The following is a 23,203-nucleotide window of genomic DNA, read 5'->3' as shown; positions in this document are numbered from 1 at the left end:
AAAAATTGTATTGCAAACATTTCGAGTAATTATCAGCACTCTGTATTGTGGCCGCAATAAGGCAGTAGAAAAGAAAATACGATAGCTGCAAAGGAATTTGAAAACGCCTTTGTTTTCTTCAGTCTCAGCCGCAAAATAAATGAGGTCTTGGTAGCGCCAAGAACAACTTAGGCCTTGGTATTACTGGAACGCACCAGAAAGCGCGTAAAAGCTAAGGAGCTCAGGTGCGCGGGCTTTATACGCATTACGCATTATGAAATGCTTGTCACGGGAGAAGAGTGATGAGATAACGGACCAGGATATTTGAGCCGGAATTTAGACACCGACTTTTCTCGCACAGCGAACGATGTAACTGCGCAGTTATGCTTTCTGTCCGCTTCGACACGAAACAAACTCCCACTGCTTTCACAACTACTCCAGTTGTTGGGAACTGACGAGTCACATTTTTTGTACTTGCTGTTGGGCAGTACCATTCATCACAACCAGTGAGTGCTTACGCTGGCTTATCAGTCAACAGTGACACAAGTGAGAAATGTAGTGTCCGCCATAGCAACTACACTGGTATCCAAAATTAAGGCAACAAATAGTTATTTCCCCCTCCTGTGTCTAATTCACGACGTATAAACTGTCGACCAGATGTCTGTATGATCGTGTTCTGCACGGAAGATGGCACCTACGAAACGAGGCAGTGTCTGCCGGGTAGTCCCACACGCACAATCGCTGTGTAAACAGTCACAAACGGTGCAATATGGCACAGAGAAGATGTCTACCAGACTCTCTGCTGTGGGAGGCCATAGAAAGAAGCAGGACAGTCGGAAACTGACTTGGCTCGATGACTTACAAGGGGAGGCCGCCAATTGTGAAATTCAGATTCGATTCATACTACGCATAATAAAAGCCCATGGCCAGAGGTGTAATGTGGCAAAGCACCAAGATGCACTTCTCAGCCGTTGTCGAGAATATCGACAAATAAAAGAAACCGTTGCGGTGAAATACTCTCTACGATTAACGTCGGTCTACAGCGCCGTGGCGCACCGGTAAGCGCTCGGGTTCGTAATCCGAATGTCGCCGGATCGAATCTCGCGCCATGCAATTATTAGTTTTTTGTAATTCAAATATATATATATATATATATATATATATATATATATATATATATATAAACTATTAATGAATTGCTTATGCATGTTGGTGAAGGCGGATCGCTCTCCAATTGTACCGCCTCCATTTTTCCGTTTTTTTAACAGGGTGTACCAAAGCTCTCCCGTCCGCACTGATTTTCGACGATGTTATAAGTTGCGCTAGGGACCGTATCTACCTTCTTTCGAAGTTAGCAGGCAACTACGCTGTTATGCGGTGGCTCGTTTCGGCCCATTCAACATCCGTCCTTCAAGTGTAACGAGCGAGTAACGGAGTTTATATTTCATACCTGCCACAGCGACTTTGTGTTCGTGGGGGTCTCTATTCTAATTCGAACGTTTGACTTACACTATACGTATTCGTTTCGGAATATCGTTTCTACGTCTACCGTTAACTATACGTTGTTAACATTATGAAGACAATTAATAACATTTGTGAAATACAACTTTGTTTGCGGAAAACATAACGATGTTCGAAGTCGCCAGTTTTTCCACGACAAACGACTTTCAATAACTTATTATATGCATAACTGTTGCAAATGACTGCCGGGAATTATATATATATATATATATATATATATATATATATATATATATATATATATATACATATATACATTTGAATTACAAAAAAAAAATAGTAAAAAAAAAAGGTTGTATGGTGCGAGATTCGATCCGGCGACCTTCGGATTACAAACCCGAGCGCTTACCGCTGTGTGTGTGTGTGTGTGTGTGTGTGTGTGATACACATTTGAATTACAAAAAACAAATACTAAAAAAAAAAAAATTGTATGGTGCGAGATTCGATCCGGCGACCTTCGGCTTACAAACCCGAGCGCTTACCGCTGCGCCACGACGCTGTAGAACATTATTAATCGTAGAGAGTATTTCACCGCAACGGTTTCTTTTAACCGTCGATTTTCTCGACAACGGCTGAGAAGTGCATCTTGGTGCTTTGCCACATTACACCTCTGGCCATGAGCTTTTATTATGCGCAGTATGAATCGAATCTGAATTTCACAATTGGCGGCCTCCCCTTGTTAGTGTGAAACGTTCTGTTGTTTCTCGGATGTGGCGGCAATTTATAGAGACCGAAACTGTATCCCGAAGGCCGGGGTAGGCCCGATCACGTGTAGCTTCAGAAGAGGGGACCGTCATTTGGCTGTAAGGGCACGACAGTACCGCCTTACTACAGCACGGCAACTGGATATGTGAGCTCGCATCACCCACTGGACGCGTTGTATCGAGACAAACGGTGTGCGGAAGGCTTCGGCAGAATGGACTTTATTGTCGAAATCCAGCTGTATGTCTACCTCTGACGCGTCTTCACAATAGGGAACTTACAGAGTGGGGTCATCAACATACCACCACTGTGTTAGAAAAGAGGGCTAATGTTATTTTCACAGATGAGATTTAGTCAAGAGAGTTCAAAAAATGTTCAAATGTGTGTGAAATCTTATGGGACCTAACTGCTAAGGTCATCAGTCCCTGCCGGCCGGAGTGGCCGTGCGGTTAAAGGCGCTGCAGTCTGGAACCGCAGGACCGCTACGATCGCAGGTTCGAATCCTGCCTCGGGCATGGATGTTTGTGATGTCCTTAGGTTAATTAGGTTTAACTAGTTCTAAGTTCTCGGGGACTAATGACCTCAGCAGTTGAGTCCCATAGTGCTCAGAGCCATTTGAACCATTTTTTTTCATCAGTCCCTAAGCTTACACACTACTTAACCTAAATTATCCTAAGGGCAAACACAGACACACCCACGCCCGAGGGAGGACTCGAACCTCCGCCGGGACCAGCCGCACAGTCCATGACTGCAGCGCCGGAGACCACTCGGCTAATCCCGCGCGGCTTAGTCAGGAGAGTGATTCTCGATGGATTAGCATCCGGAGGGAACGTGGAACAAGATTTCGGGACCCAAACATTGTGTAAAGAGACCGATATCGAGGAGCGACCCATAATGGTGTGGGCAGGGATTATATTAAACACACAAACACCTCTTCAAGGAGTTGTACAGGTTAATCGACAAGGTTTAACTGCAGTCAGGTATCGCGACGAGATCTTGGGACCTCATTTGCGATAGTTACGAGGTGCTGTTGGCCGATAATGCTGGACCTAGTATAGCACGGGTGGTTGATGTTTTCTTGGAAGATATTGCACATTGCACGCCTGGCGTGGCCTGCTCCTTCTCCCGATCAGAATCCCACAGAGCACGTCTGGGGCGCACTAGGGAGATGAGACGGCTGGCATCACCTCAACATCCACCAAACATTCTCCAAGACTGCGAGCAGCTCTGCAGGAAGAATGGCCGTTGTTGCCTCAACATGAACTGATGACATCATTCACAGCATTCCTCGTCGTTGTCAGGCCTTTACTGCTGCCAGATGGTGTCACACCCCATACTGGCTAGATTAATCAGTAGTCGTAAAGTGTGTGCAAATTCGTTAAACTGAAAAAATGGGTCAAATAGCTCAAAACACTATGCGACTTAACATCTGAGGTCATCAGTCCCCTAAACTACTTAAACGTAACTAACCTAAAGGACATCACACACATCCATGCTCGAGGCAGGATTAGAACCTGCGACCGTAGCAGCAGCGCGATTCCGGACTGAAGCGCCTAGAACCGCTCGGACACATGGGGCCGGCGAACTGGAAAAAACCAAGAACATTTTTGTCTACCGTTATACAGGTTGCAGTTGTTTACATTCTGAATTCTTTGCGTTGTTTCTACTTTACTATCACCCGTTTATAGTGTTTTGTGCCAAAATAAAAGCAACCTTACAAAATTTGCGTTTGCTGCTTTAATTTCGGACGCCTGTGTATTTTTATTTGTTCACAGTAATTCGATAAATTTTCATGTTGCTTCAGCCCTCAAAGGGTCGGAGTTGTAGTTCATCTAGATTTACATATATAGTTCTCACATCACTTTACGGTGTGTGGCGGAGGGTAATTTGTGTACGTGCGTCACTTCCCCCTTTTCCTGTTCCATTCGCGTGTGGTTCGCGGGCAGAACGATTGCTGATAAGCCTCCATGTAAGCTCGAATCTCTATAATTTTAACTTGATGGTATTTTAGCGAGATATTCGTAGGGGGAAGCAATATACTTTAGGAATGTACGCTCTCGGAACCTCAACAGCAGACCGTAATGAGACGCAGAAAGCCTCTCCTGCAGCGTCTGTCACTTGAGTTGGCTGAGCACCCCCGTCGCGCTTTCACGCTTAGTAAGTGAACCTGTAACGAAACGTGCTGCTCTTCTTTGTATCTTCTCTATTTCCTCAATTATTCCTATCCGGTACGGCGACCATACTGACAAGCAATATACAAGTACTGATCTGACGAGTTGTGAGCCACCGTACTTCCTTTGTCGATGGACGCCATTTCCTGAGGATTCTTGCAATAAATCTCAGTTTGAGATCTGCCTTACACCCGATTCATTTTATGTGGTCGTCCCACTTCAAACCGCTCCCTACGCACAAGTGGTTCAAGTGGCTCTGAGCACTATGCGACTTAACTGCTGAGGTCATCAGTCCCCTAGAACTTAGAACTAGTTAAACCTAACTAACCTAAGGACATCACACACATCCATGCCCGAGGCAGGATTCGAACCTGCGACCGTAGCAGTCGCGCGGTTCCAGACTGTAACGCCTAGAACCGCTCGGCCACTCCGGCCGCCCCTGCGCGCACTCCTAGATATTTCATAGAAGTAACTGCTTCCAATGATTTTGCTGCAATTTTGGAATCATACAATACTGGGTTCATGTATTCACAATACATTATATTTGTATATACTGAGGATCAATTGCCTCTCCCTGCACCAAAAAGTTTTAATATCCTGCAGATCTTTCTGGATTTCGCTTCAATTTTATATTGTCACGATTTCTCCGTATACAACAGCATCATCCGCGAATAACCTTATGGAACTTCTGACGTTAACTACTAGGTCAATACACACTGCAACGCCAGAGAAACTAGTATAGGCATGCGTATTCAAATACAGAGATATGTAAACAGGCAGAATACGGCGCTGCAGTCGGTAACGCCTATATACACTGCAACGCCAGAGAAACTAGTATAGGCATGCGTATTCAAATACAGAGGTATGTAAACAGGCAGAATACGGCGCTACATCCGGTAACGCCTATATAAGAAAACAAGTGTCTGGCGCAGTTGTTAGATCGGTTACTGCTGCTAAAATGGCAGCTTATTAAGATTTAAGTGAGTTTGAACTTGGTGTTATAGTCAGCGCACGAGCGATGGGGCACAGCATCTCTGAGGTAGCGATGAAGTCGGGTTTTCCCCTGCCACCATTTCACGGGTGTACCGTGAATATCAGGAATCCGGTAAAACATCAAATCTCTGACATCGTTGCGGGAGGAAAAAGATCCTGCATGAACGGGACCAACGAATATTGAAGAGAATCGTCCAGCGTGACAGAAGTGCAACCCTACCGCAAATTGCTACAGATTTCAAAACTGGGCCATCAACAAGCGTCACCGTGAGAACCATTCAACTAAATGTCATCGATACGGGCTTTCTGAGCCGAAGAACCAATCCTGTACACTTGATGACTGCACGACACAAAGCTTTACGCCTCGCCTGGACCCGTCAACGACGACATTGGACTGTTGCTGACTGGAAACATGTTGCCTGATCCGACGAGTCTCATTTCAAATTGTATCGAGTGGATGGACGTGTACGCGTATGTAGAGAACCTCATGAATCCATGGACCCTGCATGTCAGCAGGGGAATGTTGAAGCTGATGGAGGCTCTGTAATGGTGTATGTGTGTGTGTGCAGTTGGAATGATATGGGACCCCTGATACGTCTAGATACGGCTATGACAGGTCACACGGACGTAACCATCCTGTCTGGTCGCCTGCATCCATTCAAGTCCAGTGTGCAATCCGACAGACTTGGGCAATTCCAGCAGGACAATGCGACGCCCCACACGTCCAGAATGGCTACAGTGTGGTTCCAGAAAGACTCTTCTGAGTTTAAACACTTACTCTGGCCACCAAATTCCCCAGGCATGAATATTATTGAACATACAGGGTGTTTCAAAAATGACCGGTATATTTGAAACGCCAATAAAAACTAAACGAGCAGCGATAGAAATACACCGTTTGTTGCAATATGCTTGGGACAACAGTACATTTTCAGGTGGACAAACTTTCGAAATTACAGTAGTTACAATTTTCAACAACAGATGGCGCTGCAAGTGATGTGAAAGATATAGAAGACAACGCAGTCTGTGGGTGCGCCATTCTGCACGTCGTCTTTCTGCTGTAAGCGTGTGCTGTTCACAACGTGCAAGTGTGCTGTAGACAACATGGTTTATTCCTTAGAACAGAGGATTTTTCTGGTGTTGGAATTCCACCGCCTAGAACACAGTGTTGTTGCAACAAGACGAAGTTTTCAACGGAGGTTTAATGTAACCAAAGGACCGAAAAGCGATACAATAAAGGATCTGTTTGAAAAATTTCAACGGACTGAGAACGTGACGGATGAATGTGCTGGAAAGGTAGGGCGACCGCATACGGCAACCACAGAGGGCAACGCGCAGCTAGTGCAGCAGGTGATCCGACAGCGGCCCCGGGTTTCCGTTCGCCGTGTTGCAGCTGCGGTCCAAATGACGCCAACGTCCACGTATCGTCTCATGCGCCAGAGTTTACACCTCTATCCATACAAAATTCAAACGCGGCAACCCCTCAGCGCCGCTACCATTGCTGCACGAGAGACATTCGCTAACGATATAGTGCACAGGATTGACGACGGCGATATGCATGTGGGCAGCATTTGGTTTACTGACGAAGCTTATTTTTACCTGGACGGCTTCGTCAATAAACAGAACTGGCGCATATGGGGAACTGAAAAGCCCCATGTTGCAGTCCCATCGTACCTGCATCCTTAAAAAGTACTGGTCTGGGCCGCCATTTCTTCCAAAGGAATCATTGGCCCATTTTTCAGATCCGAAACGATTACCGCATCACGCTATCTGGACATTCTTCGTGAATTTGTGGCGGTACAAACTGCCTTAGACGACACTGCGAACACCTCGTGGTTTATGAAAGATGGTGCCCGGCCACATCGCACGGCCGACGTCTTTAATTTCCTGAATGCATATTTCGATGATCGTGTGATTGCTTTGGGCTATCCGAAACATACAGGAGGGGGCGTGGATTGGCCTCCCTATTCGCCAGACATGAACCCCTGTGACTTCTTTCTGTGGGGACACTTGAGAGACCAGGTGTACCGCCAGAATCCAGAAAGAATTGAACAGCTGAAGCAGTACATCTCATCTGCATGTGAAGCCATTCCGCCAGACACGTTGTCAAAGGTTTCGGGTAATTTCATTCAGAGACTACGCCATATTATTGCTACGCATGGTGGATATGTGGAAAATATCGTACTATAGAGTTTCCCAGACCGCAGCGCCATCTGTTGTTGAAAATTGTAGCTACTGTAATTTCGAAAGTTTGTCCGCCTGAAAATGTACTGTTGTCCCAAGCATATTGCAACAAACGGTGTATTTCTATCGCTGCTCGTTTAGTTCGTATTGCCGTTTCAAATATACCGGTCATTTTTGAAACACCCTGTATGTGGGATGCCTTGCAACGTGCTGTTCAGAAGAGAGCTCCAGCCCCTCGTACTCTTACGGATTTATGGACAGCTCTGCAGGATTCATGGTGTCAGTTTCCTCCAGCGCTAATCCAGACGTTAGTCGAGTTCATGCCACGTGCTGCGGCACTGCCGCCTGTTCGCGGGGGCCCTACACGATATTAGGCAGGTGTACCAGTTTCTTTGGCTCTTCGGTGTATAGCGGACGTGTTCCTAATCTTACGAGAAGAGTTTCTAAAGAAGCAATCCCGCGTACACCCGTAGGTCTTACCAAAATTCTCCCCGGCGCTCTGCGCGGAGCTAATTTTGATTTAGTTAGTCTAACCGTATGCGCCTACGAATTTGCAGCGGAAGTGTATCGAATGCCCTTTCGGTAGTCAAGGAGCACGTTATCTACCCGGGCGCCTGACGAACAGAACGAGCTTGATTACAAACGATCGTTGTTTTCGGGACCCACATTCATTCGTAAAGAGGAGATTTTCGGTCTCCAGAAATGTCATAATAGTCTAGCATAATACACACTCCGACGTCAGAGATACAGGCCTATAGTTTTGTGCGTCTGTTGAACGACCCGTCTTCAAAACGGGAATGATCTCTGCTTTGTTCCAATTATCAGGACGCTTCGTTTCTCAAGAGACACACCGTACACCGCTGTTAGAAGACGGGCAAGTTCTTTCGCATACTCTATGTAGAACAGAATTGGTATCGCGTCAGACCCAGTAGCCATTCCTCTGTTGAGCGGTTGCAGTAGCTTTTTCATCCCCTGGTTACTTATTTCGGTATCTGTCATATTGTGGTTCGTGCGACGATTTAAATGTGGAACTGCAGTATGATTTTCCGCTGTGAAACGGTTTTGGCAAAAGATGTTTAGTATTTCGACATCTTCTGTGCCATACACTGTTTCAATTCCACTGCGGCCACAGAATGTCTGGAGAGATGGCTTCGATCCTTTTATAGCTTTAACGTAAGACCAGAACTTATTAGGATTTTCTGTCAAGTTGGTAGCTAGAGTTCTACTTTCGTGTTTGTTGAACGGTTCACAAATAGCCACTATTACGCTAATTTGGCTTCCTTTAATTTTTGTTTGTTTGTGGGGCTTTTGCTACGTTTTTTAAATTTGCAGAGAAGCTCTCTTTGCTTTTGTAACAGCCTCTTAATACGGTCGTCGGACCGCGGAAGGTCTTCTCCATCCGTGACGACTTCGCTCAGCACATACCATTATAAAGTGTATTGCACGATGCTCTTGTACTTTGTCCACAGATGCTGAACATTGTCAGTGCTGGAGATGAAGTTTTCATGATGACCTGTCAGATTAGCTGAAATATGCTTCTTATTGCTCTTGCTTCGATGAAAAGAAAGAAAGACAACGTAGTTTCTGTAGCGCACTTTTAACCTTTGTACTAACAGAACAGAATAGGAAAATCGAAGAGTCTTCTTTTAGTTCTGAAGTAATGAAGCAGCTACTTTGATTCTACGCGAACTGGAATACATATCTAAAAAAAAATGGTTCAAATGGCTCTGAGCACTATGAGACTCAACTTCTGAGGTCATCAGTCCCCTAGAACTTAGAACTACTTAAACCTAACTAACCTAAGGACATCACACACCGATGCCCGAGAGAGGATTCGAACCTGTGACCGTAGCAGTCGGCCGGTTCAAGACTGTAGCGCCTAGGACCGCTCGGCCACCCCGGCCGGCAATACATATCTAAATCTGCATAGGTCTGTCTTGTAGATTAAAGGAGTTTTCGCTACATTGCGCGTGATGAATGTGTAATATTTACATATCATTTACAGTCGCAGCGAACGAGTGTTTACGCCTTACCACATCAACCCGTTAGGCACGCTAACACAAAGGACGGTTATGAATGAATTATACGTGCAATACTCAGATATTTTTATACAGTGTCTGTTTTGCAAGACCAAGATAATAACTTACCAACCAACTTTACTACCGTGGCAAGAATACTTTTTCTCGGACAAAACAAATGCGAGAATAATGTGTCTATTCTTCTTACAACACAAGTACGTTGTGGCCAAATATAGGTGTCAGTAGGTCCGTACTTTGATGCACCAGGTTGCAGGCATCTATATCAAGGGCGACGCGATTTTAGAACGAGGTTGAAAGTTGTAAGACAGTATCGTGCACGGCTTTGTCTACGACAAACACAGCGTTTGGCAGTCAAGTAATCGTGCCGAGCGCGTTTGCCAAACACGTCATTTCAGTGCGGTGACTTCTCTCGCCATCAATTGGAAAGTGCACGAGATGGAAAGAATTGAAGCTAATAACAGAAGGCCAGCATTCCGTACGGCTAACTGCTGTAGCTGAAAAAGGTGGCCTTGGATCTTGCGAAGATACACCAGCAATAAACATCAGTCTGCACACGTCTTACGCGTTTGTAAGAGTAATTTGCGGCACGTACAAAGGTCTGTGTTACACAACTCAGGAACAAGTCAGCGACCCACTACACACCTGTCTCGTACGCCTGGCCGTAAACTGACAGACAAACGAGTAGAATCTTATGTGTCCGTGGGTGGTGTAGCGAAAGAAACTAGCAGGTATTTCGCACTTTGCGCGTGTACGTCATCCTTCTTTTCGTGAAAAATACAACACAACGAGTATCGGTTGCTTCTGTTTATCATGACAGGTAGAGCAGTATTATTGTTGTTCCTGCACCTAGTTCGTCTTTTCTTATCGTTCTGCATTTAAAATAGACTAAATTTTTTAACTAGCAAGGGATATGCCTCTACCTGAACGGCTAAAACCGTAGAAAAATGATTTTAAAATGCAGAGATTTGCCTGTTCTAACACCCATCAAGACCGTTAGTAGTCGTCGTTGATTGTAGTCTTCTGCTCTCAGTTACGTGAGCAGTCGCCAGAAATGACAAGTGGTTCGGATTCCACGTTAAACTGTTGGTTCCCTTTCCCCCGCCCTACTGTCATCCGGTTGAAAGACTTGCACCTGCCATCGACCCATACACAGTTACTGTTATTATTATTACAATATATATATATATATATATAGCAATAATAACAACAATTATATATATATATATATATATATATATATATATATATATATAAAAACAAAGATGATGTGACTTACGAAACGAAAGCGCTGGCAGGTCGATAGACACACAAACAAACACAAACATACACACAAAATTCAAGCTTTCGCAAGAAACTGTTGCCTCATCAGGAAAGAGGGAAGGAGAGGGAAAGACGAAAGGATGTGGGTTTTAAGGGAGAGGGTAAGGAGTCATTCCAATCCCGGGAGCGGAAAGACTTACCTTAGGGGAAAAAAAGGACGGGTATACACTCGCACACACACACACATATCCATCCACACATATACAGACACAAGCAGATATATTTCAATAATAACAATAATTGCATATATATATATATATATATATATATATATATATATATATATATATTATGGAGGGGTATTACAGCGAAATATAATTGCGTTCAATTAATGCATGCAGGTAAGGTCTGAACTTTGTTGTTCGCAATCAAAGGCATCTTACGAATCTTCCTGGAGTTCTACTCCACACTTGTCCACCTACACCTTGAGGAAGGAGATTATGGAACATCTGACAATAACGATGTTTTTCACGTGCCAGTGTTAGAAATTGTACTGAGAAGAGAACCTAGAAGTTCAGTTACAGGCAATTCAATTACAGCATCAGGGATGTGATGAAGTATATGGCTTTCGCTTCTGCAACTTTCTCTACTTACCAGTTATACTTCAGAACACCTACGAATCGCTTCATAGCTGATACCCGTGCATCGTACATCCATTATAGTCTAACAAAATGCATAGTGGAATATGACGCTTATACGTTTCGTGTCAAGGCATTTTTGTCAAAACGCTATACCAATTTCTACTATTGGAAGCTGCGACGTTTTTTCTTAAAAAAATAAAAGAGACCGCAATAGTATTTGCCATTCTTGAGAACTAGTGTATTAATGCTATACCAAATGTCTGAATAACATGCTCTTCCCATATACAAAGATCCTTGACCCCACGACGTCATTTTATCCGAAATACGAAAATGCGAACTAATGTACTATGTACCCCATAGCATCCCCCTCCCCCCCCCCCCCCCCACATCCTTTAGTATAGCCAAAGCCTTTGTGTCCGTTATTAGAGAGCTATCAACTTTTTCATAAATTTAGACAACGTAGTCTGTGGAGAAACAGCGACCTGATACTATATTTAAATTGGAATGAACAGTCAAGATCGTAATAATATTCGTTTATTAACCGGTTTCGACTTATGTGAAAGCCATCTTCAGAAGTTTTGACCCCTTGTGGCTGGTGCTGGTGGCTCATGATACCGCGATCGTACTGCACGAGACAATCGATGAGCCAAAAATTCTGAAGATGGCTTTCACATAAGCCGAAACCGGTTAATAAACGAATAGTATTGCGCTCTCGACTGTTCATTCTGATTTAAATATAAACTTTTTACCTATGACCGGTTGTGTTTTATTTTTGTATCGACCGATGCATCTTCTTTTAGGTCAGGTTGAACAGGATGGCTAACTTTAACTGCGGACTGGACTTTAATTCATCTCGAACGTTCGTGAAGCGCAGCTGTGTGCGACGGGACTCGGTAATTTACCTGTCTTGTGAGTTCTTTAAAGGCGAGCTTCCCACGCACAAATACGCGCACAGCAGCGGAAACCTGCGACAAGTGCCCGGCTGTCACGGGTGCAGCTCGGTCAGCGACTGTGTGGATCGCGTGAGCACAGCCTGACCTCGCAGGAAGTGTGTACTCGAAGCATTTCGCGCGCCGCAGTAACGCAGCATCGTAACACACTTACGTCAGCTCTGATCGCATTTGACGAAGCGCACTGCTTCTCAGCTGACGTTCTGATTTCCCACGTTGCATCTTTGCGAGAAACTTTATTCACCTTCGACAAAGTGTGTGAAAGCTTTCGCATCGGCGGCGGCGGCGACTAGTGCATTAAAAACTAGAACACATCTTAAACTACTTATCTTCTGCAAAGCCTTTCTATTCAGCGCGTCCTCCTCACATACACCGCGATGCTCCATTATTTCGTTGATGACGTCTTTCCGAGAACGTCGTGGTTTATCGCTTTTACGTTTGCTACATTATTTCCATTCAAACTTTTCATTGGCTGCCGACGGTCGGGAATTCTGAGGAAGCGTTCGTACCACCGTTTCCTTCAATTCAGTCTACCACCGTTTCATTTGCCTTCATTCTACCTTCTGCTTCATCATTATATTTCTCGAATCTTGATATTCTGGCGGTCCTTCGTTAACAGTCCATTTGCATACCTATGTTGCCCGCCATAGTGAAGAAGAGCAGACTTGATTCCGACTGAATACACCATGTACCGTAAAGCTCTTTATTTTACAGTAGCTAGTTGAGAAATTTGTAATAGTGAGGAAGGAGTCACAAACTGCTTTTGTAGGTTTAGCAAAGGCTTATGACACGGTTGCTAGAGCAAAACTGTGGGAAGCTATGAAAGATATGGATGAAAATCTCTTAGAGATTATTATTGGAATGTATAGAAATAATGAGGAACCGAATAGTTAGTTAGTTAATGATCCACAGTCAACGAACAGTAGCTTGCGGAGACTGTATGTAGCTGCAGATAATTTGAACGATTCGTTTATCGAAATGATGCTGAACGAGTCAGTTTTTATGTACGTATTTCTCCTTTTTCGGGTTTTGCTTTTATATGCTACCAGTTTTTAAATAACGTCGTCTATGGAATAGGAGAAGTTGTCCAGGAGAAAGGATTTTAAGTTAGATTTAAAACTTGCTTTGCTATCTGTAAGACGTTCTATGTTACTGGGCAAGTGAACAAAAATTTTTGTTTGCTGCATAATGAATTCCTTTCCAAGGAACAGAGAGCTGTATAATGAATAATCGTGTTTTCCTTTAGTGTTGCAGTGGTGGATATCACTATTCTTCGCAAATGGTGGTGGATTATTTATGTTTAATTTCGTTAAGGAATATATGTACCGTCATGGTCCAGTTCCCCCCACCCACCATGAACCACGGACCTTGCCGTTGGTGGGGGAGGCTTGCGTGCCTCAGTGATACAGATAGCCGTACCGTAGGTGCAACCACAACGGAGGGGTATCTGTTGAGAGGCCAGACAAACGTGTGGTTCCTGAAGAGGGGCAGCAGCCTTTTCAGTAGTTGCAGGGGCAACAGTATGGATGACTGACTGATCTGACCTTGTAACACTAACCAAAACGGCCTTGCTGTGCTGGTACTGCGAACAGCTAAAAGCAAGGGGAAACTACGGCCGTAATTTTTCCCGAGGGCATGCAGCTTTACTGTATGGTTAAAAATGATGATGGCGTCCTCTTGGGTAAAATATTCCGGAGGTAAAATAGTCCCCCATTCGGATCTCCGGGCGGGGACTACTCAGGAGGACGTCGTTATCAGGAGAAACATAACTGGCGTTCTACGAATCGGAGCATGGAATGTCAGATCTCTTAATTGGGCAGGTAGGTTAGAAAATTTAAAAGGGAAATGGATAGGTTAGAGTTAGATATAGTGGGAATTAGCGAAGTTCGGTGGCAGGAGGACACAAGACTACTGGTCAGGCTAATACAGGGTTATAAAAGCAAAACCAAATAGGGGTAATGCAGGAGTAGATCTAATAATGAATGAAAAATAGGAGCGCAGGTAAGCTACTAGGAACACCATAGTGAACGCATTCTTGTAGCCAAGATAGACACGAAGCCCACACCTACCACAGTAGTACAAGGTTATTTGCCAACTAGCTCCACAGATGACAAAGAAATTGAATAAATGAATGATGAGATAAAAGAAATTATTCAGATAGTGAAGGGAATGAAAAAATAGTAAGTGAATATGGAATGGGAGTAAGGAATGAAAGAGGAAGCCGCCTGGTAGAATTTTAGTGAAGGGAATGAAAAAGTAGTAGGTGAATATGGAATGGGAGTAAGGAAAGAAAGAGGAAGCCGCCTGGTAGAATTTTGCTCAGAGCATAACTTGATCATAGCTAAAATCTGATTTAAGAATCATGAAAAAAGGTTGTACACGAGCAAGAGGCCTGGAGACACTGGTTTCAGGCAATTATATAATGGTAAGACAGAGATTTAGGAACCAGGTTTTAAATTTCCAGGGGCAGATGTGGACTCTGACCACAATCTATTGGTTATGAACTGCAGGTTAAAACTGAAGACACTGGAAAAAGTTGGGAATTTAAAGAGATGGGACCTGGATAAACTGAAAGAACCAGAGGTTGTGGAGAGTTCCAGAGAGAGCATTAGGGAACAATTGACAAGAATGGGGCAAAGAAATACAGTAGAGGAAGAATGGGTAGCTTTGAGAGATAGCAGCAGAAGATCAAGTAGGTAAAAAGACGAGGGGTAATAGAAATCCTTGGGTAAGAGAAGAAATATTGAATTTAATTGATGAAAGATGAAAATAGAAAAATGCAGTAAATGAAGCAGGCAAAAAGGAATACAAACGTCTCAAAAATGAGATTAACGAGGAGTGCAAAATGGCTAAGCAGGGATGGCTAGAGGACAAATGTGTGGGTGCAAAGGCATATATCACTAGGGGTAAGATAGATACTGCCTACAGGAAAATTGTAGAGACTTTTGGAGAAAAGAGAACCGCTTGTATGAATATCAAGAGCTTAGACGAAAAACCATTTCTAAGCAAAGAAGGGAAAGCAGAAAGGTGGAAGGAGTATATAGAGGGTCTATACAAGGACGATGTACTTGAGGGCAATATTATGGAAATGGAAGAGGACGTAGATGAAGATGAAATGGGAAATATGATACTGCGTGAAGAATTTGACAGAGCACTGAAAGACCTAAATCGAAACAAGGCCCTGGGAGTAGACACCATTCCATTAGATGTACTGACAGCCTTGGGAGAGCCAGTCATGACAAAACTCTACCATCTGGTGAGCAAGATGTATGAAACGGGAGAAATATCCTAAGACTTCAAGAAGAATATAGTATATTTTTTGCTTACGTGTGTTCTTTAGTTTGCCTAGTGTTTCGCTGGCGTTAGTGACAGACTTTGTCTAACTGCTATGAATGGTTGCTTCCGTTAGCAGTCTTTCGATCTCTCAATATTATGTCTTCTGACTTTTACTCTGACTCACATGACCAAGTCTTCTTTTAGAAGGGACGAAATAAATCGAAAGGCAAAAAAATTATTTAATTTAAATCGGATCGGAGTTTCACACATACAGTTTTTTTTACCTCAGGATTCATTTCAACCCGCTTAGCACTGTCGTTAGAAATGCAGTATACATGGTATAGAATATAGTATGTCGTACTTTTCGTTAGATTTGCAGTTGCTGTGAAAGATCGCAGAAACGTTGAGGCTATATAGGAATTTATAGCATGTCGCAAATTTCGTCCAACTAGTTCGACTTGTTGTGTCTGGGGAACGTACCTACACTCTGTTACGAAGGCGAACCTTTCTTAGGCTAAATCCTTTTGCCGCTAATTTTGCTGTCTACACAGTATGGTCAGCATGTCTGACTTCTAGACAGTTGACGGGACAGTTAACAGGTCCACTTAGCAGGGTAACTGAGCTTCTTCGTGAAGGAGAAATACCGAGTGCGCTTTCGAAACTCCATCATTAACGACAGTGGGAGGGTAGAAGGCGATACTTGTTTCTCCAATCCTTCTGTCCACTCACGCCTTAGGCACAAAGCAACAGTCGTTTGGCTAAATGTTTAGTACAGATGAGAACGTTAAGGTTTCAGATTTAAAATGTATTTATCAAATAATTTTGCATTTTGCTTTCTTCAGTCACTTTTAACTAATATGTATTAGCACGACACGTTTCGTCTGCATGCTGCTGTCTTAGTTGCATCACAGTTACATGCACATTGCAGCAGTGTTCAGCTTAATGTAATGCGCATGTAACTATAATGCACTTCATGATGGGTACGTGGTGCCGAAACGTGCTAGTGAATATTAATAAAAATGATTGTAGCAGTTAATATTATAAATTTAACATGCTGTCGCAGATCTCCAACAATTTCATAAACACGGATAAACTTAAGTTTAAAGCGTATTTACGCATATAGCTTAATTTCTCATGTCACAGCAAACTGTGCTTTAAGAGTTACTTGTTACTGAAGCAGTACTGTTATAAACTCTTTTTATCTCTTACACAGATGAGAAAATAATGGCTTACATGAGTCGGAGTCCTACAGCGCCCCCTATAAGACAGTACTTCTGGAGTGCAGTATCCTGATTCTACCAATGACTACCAATTAGATTTCTTGAGCGTCTATATGACACTTTTGTGTGAGTTTTTGCCCCGTTGCGGTGCAAGAAGTTCGTCTCTCAATTTGCACGATGAATGCTGTAATGCTTACCTTTTAAGGGCTCCATCCACTGGAGAAACGCACGTGGACTCTGCGCTGGACTTCTCCAAAACCTTTCCAACAAATCTAATTTCATTTACCCGTATATCACTCATTCTACCAAGTGAAAATTATGCCCTTTTTTTGCATTATCTTAAGATCGTACAAGGAAAACGCTTTCCTACAGACAACGGCATCTCCAGCCATCACTGTAATAGTGCGGAAGCGCGTATCTGATAAGACGTTAGCAGTTCCACAGTCTTTTCTCCGAAAACTCCCGATGCTATTTTCGTTTTTGTCGAATGTTCACAGACGAATGTAGCACACTGCATTCTATTGATCGAAAATTGTTCAAATTATTATTGTACCGAATTGCAGGTAATAAGTACGGTGTACGATTCAGTAGGTAGCATGAAAGAGACATCTCCCCATGCCTGCCTTTTTGGCCTTATTCATGCACTATATCTTTTATAGTAACTTGAACAACGACAACAACATTAGATAGCGCTGGAGGTCCAGGCACGGGTTCAGAAGCTCGTGTTATCTAAAAGCAGAAGTCTGGGGGCACTGATTATATTATCAGTTACAGATAAGCGATCAAACCAATAGTCACACTCATTGGCTTCGTGTAGAAGGGATGTCAATGTTTTGAAAACGATGAGTGGGAAGCGATAGCGACAATTTCATCGAGTGCTGGAGATACCCCATTTCCGATAACCTAATCCAGAGTGAAAGCGATAAGAGTCCGTCAAAAGCGAAGGGGTTTCTGCCGGCTCCAATGCGTGCGTGACGCGTTCGATCGGGTGAGCTGATGAAACGCTGAGGCTCATAATCCCCTGATGAAACGGCTGTCGGGTGAACAGCGGTTTCGACTACACTGTTTGTGGAAGGAAAGAGCGAATTCTCGTATGTACGTGCTCTGCTGGTGTCTCGTGCTGCAGAAGCGTCCACCGGATACTAGTTCATGAGAGCACATGTTGAAATACTGCAGAGTACGGCAGTTGCGAAGTATCGCGTCTCCCCCACACCCCAATCCAGTCTTTTGTTAGAAATCTAGTTCATTATTACACATTCTGAGACCCTCATAGCAGAATACTACACTATTTTTTGCTGTATGACAAGTTAAATTTTATATTGCATTGATTACTGACGCACTCAAGTTACTAGTGCAACAAAGATATTTATCGCTGATGCTGATTTGTCTACTAGCAAATGTATTGACCGATGTACGATTTTTTCGTGTTACAATTTCCCCTTTTCCTATCTAATTCTTAGAACGAGCAGGACACACACTTCGACTTCTCCTCTTAGCATTCATGTTCCAACGATTCCATACATATACCATGTCAGTCTCTCAGGAACGCGTCGTTTACGTAATTTTACTGCAAGACAAGTGTTAAGCAATTGACGTAAATTATTACGTAGCTGTTTCATATTGTAGTTTGAAAACCTGTGTTCACTCATTATAATAACTCTCTTTGTGTATTTAAGCGCTGAAAGGTACACTAAGTGTAATTTTGTATGGTGTTTCGCGAAGATGCGATCATAGTTGTGAGAGAGTGTGTACGTAGTGCAGATGGAAATAACTTTTTCATCCTCGCACATAGACGGGATTGTTGCCATTGTAAGGATCCTGATATACACGGCTGAAGGTTTATCCAAAAGCAATATTACTATAATCATTGTGCCTCATGACCTTAACTCTTATTTCTGTGCAGAAATTATATGAAACAACACAAACAGTTCCAAATATAAAAGTAACTTTCCATAATTGCGTTTTTATGGATGCTACAACATTCGACCCTGTTGGAAAAACGTAGTTCAGATTCCAAGTGCCAGGTCTCCTGTTCAAACTCATCACCCATTCACGAATTTTTACCATACCAGAATACCGCCATTGCTGCTACATACTAACACAAATTTTCCGAATCACAAAGACTCCTAGATGCCGACCTCGACGAGGTTTAAAAATAAGTTCTGAAGAAACGTGGGAACACTCGGGACAATAATGGACGGATGACTTGTAAGATAATTGAAAATAAGTTAACATTTAAACCATTTGTAGAAAGATTTCGATAGTGTTGACTGGAATTCTTCTTTGAAATTTTGATGTCAGTAGGGATAAAATGCAAAGTTGTAGATGACTAGTACAACAACCAGGCTGCAGTTGTGATAGTCAATGGACATGAAAGGCAGACAATAATTAAGAAAGGAGTGAGACAGGATTGTATCCTATGCACGATGTCCATCTACTCAGCATGCAGTAAAGGAAACCAAGGCGAAAATTGGAAGGGACTTGTAGAAAGATGAAACGAAAACTTTGAAGTTTGCTAATGTCATTGAAACTGTGTTAGAGACGATAGAGGAGTTGGGAAATCAATTGAAAGTAAAGGATAGTGTCTTAAAAAGAAGTTATGAGATGAAAAAAAGTAAAAGCTCGTGAAAATCAGCGAAGCTCAAGTAATACCAGTTACAGAAAGCTGATCGAAACCTGAAGTTGATAGTAGTGGGAGGTTTGGGGAAAATTAAAGTGTGTATCGAAAGGATAGGCAAATGGGAAATGGGGGTGGTGTATTTGTCGCAGTAAACAAGAAACTCAGATCCACCGAGGTAGAAATTGAAGCTGCGTGCGAGATTGTTTGGGCAACCCTCAGTTTCAGGGGTGGGAGTAAAATGGTAACTGGACCCTTCTACCACCAACCAAACTCATCTCCTGATGTAACCGTAAACCTTAAAGAAAACATCGGTTCACCAGTGAAACTGTAATCAGCAGTGGAGATTTTAATCATCCAGCAGTTTACTGGGAAAATTACAATTTTGTCCCCTTTTAGGATGTCCACATCGAAACTGGTATCAGTGACCATGACGTGGTTGTGGCAACAATGATTACCAAAGTACAAAGGACAAGTGAAACAGGCAGAAAGACATATGAGTTCAATAAACTAGATAAAAATCGGTAGTGCCATATCTCAATGAGCAACTTGAAACTTTCAGCGCAGGGCAGGAGGACGTAGATGAACTCGGGGTCAAGTTCAAAAGAATTATTGACCGTGCACTAGACAGATATGTACCTAGTCTAACAGTTCGTAATAGGATGGAACTTCCGTGATATGCAGTCACTGTAAAGGAACTTCTAAAAGCACAGAGCGTACTGCTTAATAGGTGTAAAACAAGGCGTAGGGGTATAGATAGAGAGATGTTGAACGAAACGCGTTTGGCTGTGAAGAGAGCAATGCGTCATGATTCTATGACTACCGTAGCAGAATATTGTCAATCATCTCTCATAGAATCCAAAGAAATTCTGGTCGTATGTAAAGGCTGTTAGTGGCATCGAAGTTAGTGTCCAGTCCCTAGTGAATGAGACAGGAACTCAAATTGAAGGTAGCAAAGCAAAATGGTTCAAATGGCTCTGAGCACTATGGGACTTAACATCTGAGGTCATCAGTTCCCTAGACTCAGAACTACTTAAACCTAACTAACCTAAGGACATCACACACATCCATGCACGAGGCAGGATTCGAAGCTGCGATCGTAGCAACAGCATGGTTCCGGACTGAAGCGCCTAGAACCGCTCGGCAGCAGAGCAAAAGCTGAAATGCTTAATTCCGTTTTCAAATGTTCCTTTACAAAGGAAACCCAGGAGAACTGCCCCAACTTAATCATCGTACCACTGAAAAGATTAATGAAGTAAGTATATGTGCCTGTGGTGTTGAGAAACAGCCGAAATCGATAAAACTGCCCGATGGAATCCCTGTCAGATTCTGTACCGAATTTACGGCTGAGTTAGCACCTCTTCTATACTCTATCGTAAATCCCTCGAACAAAAAACGTTCTCCAATTCTTGGAAAAAGGCACAGGTGAAACCCAAGAAGGGTAGGAAAAGAGATTCACAACAGTACCGTTGAGTATTTGGACATCTAGTTGTTCTAGAATCCTAAACCATATTGAAAAGGGTGTAAGACAGAGATATAGATTGCTCCATCTATAAACTTATCTTGTAGGCCTTGGAAGGCCCAACGGCACCGACCGGCCGCCTTGTCATCCTCATACCACAGGCGTTTCTTGATGGGTTGATGCGGATATTGAGGGGCATATGGTCAGCACACCGCTCTCCCGGCCGTATGTCACTTTACGAGACCGGAGCCGCTACTTCTCAATCAAGTAGCTCCTCAATTTGCCTCACAAGGGCTGAGTGCTCCCCGCTTGCCAACAGCGCTCGGCAGACCGGATGGTCACCCATCCAAGTGCTAGCCCAGCCCGACAGCGCTTAACTTCGGTGATCTCACGGGAACCGGTGTTACCACTGCGGCAAGGCCGTTCACGTTCCATTTATACATCGAAGAAACAATGATGGAAATAAAAGAAAAGTTCAAGAGTGGAATGAAAATTCTAGGTGAAAGGATGTCAACGATTAGATTCGCTCATGGCACTGTTATCCTCAGTGAAAGTGAGAAAGAATTACAAGGTCTACTGAATGAAATGAAAAGTCTAATGTGTACAGAATATGGACTGAGAGTAAATCGAAGAAAGATGAAAGTAATGAGAAGTAGGAGAAATGAAACCCCCGAGAAACTTAACATCAGGATTGATAGTCACGAAGTAGTTGAAGTTAGCGAATTGTGCTACCTAGGCAGCAAAATAACCAATGACGGACGGAGCAAGGAGGAGATCAAAAGCAGACTAGCACTGACAAAAAGGGCATTCCTGGCCAACAGAAGTCGGCTAATATCAGACATAGGCCTTAATTTGAGAAAGAAATTTTTTAGAATGTACGTTTGGACCACAGCATTGTATGGTTATGAAACATGGAAAACCGGAACAGAAGAGGATCAAAGCATGAGGTGCTACAGAAGATTGCTGAAAATCAGGTGGACTGATAAGGTAAACACTGAGGAGGTTTTGCACAGAATCAAAACACTAACAAAGAGAAGGGATAGGATGATGTGATATCTGTTAAGACATCAGGGAATAGCTTCCATGGTACTAGAGGTAGCTGCAGAGGCTAAAAACTGTTGAGAAAGACAGAGACTGGAATACATCCAGCAAATAATTTTGGACGTAGGTTTCAAGTACTCCTCTAAGATGAAGAAATTAGCACAGGAGAGACATTCATGGTTGGCAGTATCAAGCCAGCCAGAAGACCGCAGGCTCAAAAAGAGCCAACAGATAAACACCTCCGTTTCGGGCAATGGGCTCATAAGCACTGAAATCTGCTGCACTGCATTTGTCATACTTCTTTGGTCGTGAGCAAGTGTCAGTGAAAGTGTCGACCGAAAATGTTTTAAACAGGACAATAAAATTCTCTGTACAGATATGCAGGTAACTCACTAAATTCAGTGTAGTCAATCAACCTAATCCACGAACATATATTCTCCTCTCGCTGTAGAAATTAATTCGCGATTTTTAATGTAATTTGTCGTGAAACGCAACAGACACAAGATATATTTAGATTAATGTTCAGTCTTGATCACGTTATGTCTGTTTTAATGAGTAACCGGTTTCGGTTTTTTCTATAAAACCATCATCAGACCCATTGGTCCCTTGGGTTGGTAGGTGGAGCTCTCCTTGCTGCTGTGCAGTCAACTGATGCACAGCAGCAAGGAGAGCTCCACCTACCAACCCAAGGGACCAATGGGTCTGATGATGGTTTTATAGAAAAAACCGAAACCGGTTACTCATTAAAACAGACATAACGTGATCAAGACTGAACATTAATCTAAATATAACAATTTATTGATCACTGCATTCCAAAAATGTTTACCAAAATTAGACATAAGATAATCTAGTTCAAACTGAAGCTAGATTAAGCTTCAAAAGAAATCTGTTAGCAGTTTGTATTTCTATAACAGAGTTTGTTGCAGTAGGCGATGGCAACAAATTGTGAGCATAAAAAACAAGAAGCATCACGTAATCTTTCACACATGAGAGGAAATGTGTCGGAGCTATGAGTTATTGTGTGACCGGCGGAGGACGTAAGGGTACAGATAGCGTGCCATATGGTGGAAGCGTATGTCAGCTTAATTAACAGAGTGATGTCGGGGTCCCTGAGTATATCAGAAGCCTTTCAGATTACGGGAAGATATAC

The 23,203-nt window shown here is 43.1% G+C and overlaps 1 protein-coding gene and 1 pseudogene across 1 annotated transcript in view; both read right to left on the bottom strand.

Annotated features, from left to right (window-relative positions):
- The window catches only part of LOC126473867 (neprilysin-4-like), a 742,276-nt gene that overhangs the window by 372,937 nt on the left and 346,136 nt on the right, over nucleotides 1–23,203 (bottom strand). The gene's annotated exons all lie outside the window — the stretch shown is intronic.
- Nucleotides 21,323–21,440, bottom strand: LOC126476096 (5S ribosomal RNA; annotated as a pseudogene).

Source organism: Schistocerca serialis, chromosome 4, assembly GCF_023864345.2.
Source record: "Schistocerca serialis cubense isolate TAMUIC-IGC-003099 chromosome 4, iqSchSeri2.2, whole genome shotgun sequence".
Lineage (NCBI taxonomy): Eukaryota > Metazoa > Arthropoda > Insecta > Orthoptera > Acrididae > Schistocerca > Schistocerca serialis.
The sequence above is the reverse complement of the archived record's forward strand: the minus strand, read 5'-3'. Positions and strand labels throughout refer to the sequence as shown.